The sequence below is a fragment of the Limulus polyphemus genome, unplaced genomic scaffold (genome assembly GCF_000517525.1).
Source record: "Limulus polyphemus unplaced genomic scaffold, Limulus_polyphemus-2.1.2 Scaffold80, whole genome shotgun sequence".
NCBI lineage: Eukaryota > Metazoa > Arthropoda > Merostomata > Xiphosura > Limulidae > Limulus > Limulus polyphemus.
This window is the reverse complement of record NW_013665690.1, coordinates 1,162,574-1,165,716: the sequence shown is the minus strand read 5'-3', so window position 1 is coordinate 1,165,716 and position 3,143 is coordinate 1,162,574.

Genomic DNA, 3,143 nt, shown 5'->3' with positions numbered 1-3,143 from the left:
ACTAATTAAACGATAGATAACGACTGACTACCAAAATGACAGCTATAATTCCTAAGACCTGTCATATGAACGATTTTGTCATTAATAACAGTTTATGATAATGTGGAACATGGTGCTTTTAATAATAATAATATAAATGTATATATGTTACAACCATCGCTCTGTAAAAACATTACACAAGATAATCCAGTAAAAAGCTGACTAAAATACAGAACACTAAAAGAAATGAAGTATATATTAACCAACATTTCTCATCACAAAGTGTAGTTTAAGTGTCATTAAGAGAGTCGTTGCTAAATTCTTCCTATCTATGGGAATGAGGGTGTATAGTTAAATGATAATTTCATATTTGTCTTATAATCCACAGCAAGTTCATGAAAGATTGTTTAATGTAGTTAACACTAATGAAATTTTGTTAGTTCTTTATATATATATACCATGGATTACACAGAATTTTATTAGTAAGCATCCGGAAACCTTCAAGTATGAACATATATCCTCCTTTTAACAATGTGTTATGCCATGAATGCAAGAACTAGGAAGAGATCTCTTCTCCCGAGATTTGTGTAGAAGGAGAAAATGTGGTCATTCTTAGGTAGAGGAATACTATGGTACCAAATCAAAACTAAATATCTATTTAAAGATTATACATTTTCATTAGTCAGTATTTAAAAAAAAAGTATTATAATGAATTTATTATTATATACTTATTTTAATATCAAAGTTTCTTTGGAATAAATTTATATTTAGAAACATACATAGCATATACTGTTAAATATGTATTTCGAAACTCTCGTCTATTCTCCAAAGTTGTAGAAGATTCTCGAGAGTAGGAATCAACAATATATCTATATACGTAAACGCTTAAGTGTGGCTCAGTATTGTTACTTAAAACCGAAATTTCTAGAACGCCTCCACACCGCTATAAATATAACCAATGCGACGTGCCAAAAGAGAGTATCTATTATTAGTTCGCTATAATCAGTGTGCTATAAAACGTAGGAAGCTATAACTGTGATTGTTATAACGCTTAAAAATCGGAAAACTTCAGATATTTGACCAGGAACCTTAACAAAGTTCAAACATTACTAATCGTTTAACTTAGTGGATTCTCATTGGACATTAGTATTTTTATGAAAACATTACCTAACGTCACCGTTGGAAAATATCGGCGTGTGTGGCTGGTAAATAACGGAGGACAAAACTAGCTAGCTTCCCGTTAAGCGAATCATACTTACATCGACTCGTAATTAACTCGCTCATCGTGAACCCTCGATAAGATATGGAAGAAGTTCCAGACTAAAAGGAAGACTTTATATTACTTGTAAGTTTGTGAAACTTTTGTTTATAAATCATTGTTTGTAATAACTATTTGTAATAACCGTTATTGTATTGTTGTGTGTATATTCAAACGTATTTGTGTTAAAAAAGAAAATTGTGTGTATCAATCCTGTTTGCAAATATAATAAACTGTCTATATATCGGCAATATATTTAAATACTGAATCCAAAGTACAATTTAACTACTAAATTGAAATTTATCAGTTAACTCAATTTCAGGCTATTTGAAATTCTAATATGTAACATAATAAATTGGGGGCTCCTGACCGAGATCTGAATCTAAATTTATTAATTAACTCAATTTCAGGCTATTTGAAATTCTAATATGTAACATAATAAATTGGGGGCTCCTGTCCGAGATCTGAATCAGAGGCAAAATTCGATCTAAATTAAAATTTAAATCACAATTGAATTTATGCTTATCAGTTCCAACAAGATTTTCTTGTATCACCCTCTTCTAGAACAACTAGAAAAATATAACAAAAATGAATTGTTCGAAATTGCCAAAGTTTTAGAACTAGAAGTTAAAAGATCAATGAGAAAAAAGGCATATTATCGAAATACTAGTCGATGATGATTTGTTGCCTGAGGAAGCATTAGAGGAATACTCTAGTGTCCCTACTAGCCAATCAAGGTTGAGTGATAAAGATAAATTAGAGATCCAGCTAAAACTCAAACAACTTGAGCTTGAACAAGTTCGTATTGAAGCTGAAAGAGAAAATAAACGTCTCGAGACCGAAAAAGCTCGCATTGAAGCCGAAAAAGAAATTAGACTCAACACTGATCGACAAAGACAACTTTGAACAATATGTTAAAGTACCAACATTCAATGAAAATGAAGTTGATAAATATTTCCAACATTTTGAGAAGGTTGCCCAAACCATGGAATGGCCCACCAAAAAATGGTCATTATTATTACAAAGTGTTTTAACTGGTAAAACACAAGAAGCTTATGCCTCTCTTTCTCTAGAAGATTGTATGAATTATGATACGGTTAAAGCAACTTTTCTCAAAGCATACGAGTTAGTATCGGAGGCTAATCGCCAAAAGTTTAGAGGTTATCACAAACAAGATAATCAACCTTATATGGAATTTCCCCACGAAAAAGAGGCTTATTTTGATCGATGGTGTAATTCTATGCATATTGGCAACAGTTTCGACAAACTAAGACAATTATGTCTAATTGAGGAATTTAAACGTTGTGCACGTGACGACCTCAAAACTAACTTGGATGAAAAGAAAGTTGAAACACAACATGAAGCAACCGCTCTATCTGATGACTACACTTTAACACATAAAAACACTTTTCATAAAAGAAATTCCTACCATCTCAACAAAAACATGTATCTGTTCAATCCATTAAAGTTGGGGATTCTTATAAAAAATCCAGCTCCTCTTGTTCGATATCTTTTGACAGTCAGGATAAAACTTTTTTAAAACAATCAAGGCCTGTCTGCCATTTTTGTAAAAAACCTGGTCATGTTTGAAAAAGAAAAGGAGGCAACACCCAGTGCGTTTGTATCTACATATGGACGTGGTTTCACCAGATTACCTGATGTTGTTGATTTGGCCACCGATATAAAGGCTGATGTAATCAGTGAGGAATTTAGATCTTCTGTGTCTGTTGGTTCTGTGTCTTTGACAAATGACACTGGTAATCCCATACGTATTTTATGTGATACTGGGGCGACTCAATCATTGTTGTAAGAAGGTACATTGCCTTTAGATTCGAGTTCTGGCACTGGTGAGTCTGTTATTGCTCAGGGTATTAAGGGTGGCTTTGTTAATGTTCCTCTTCATAAC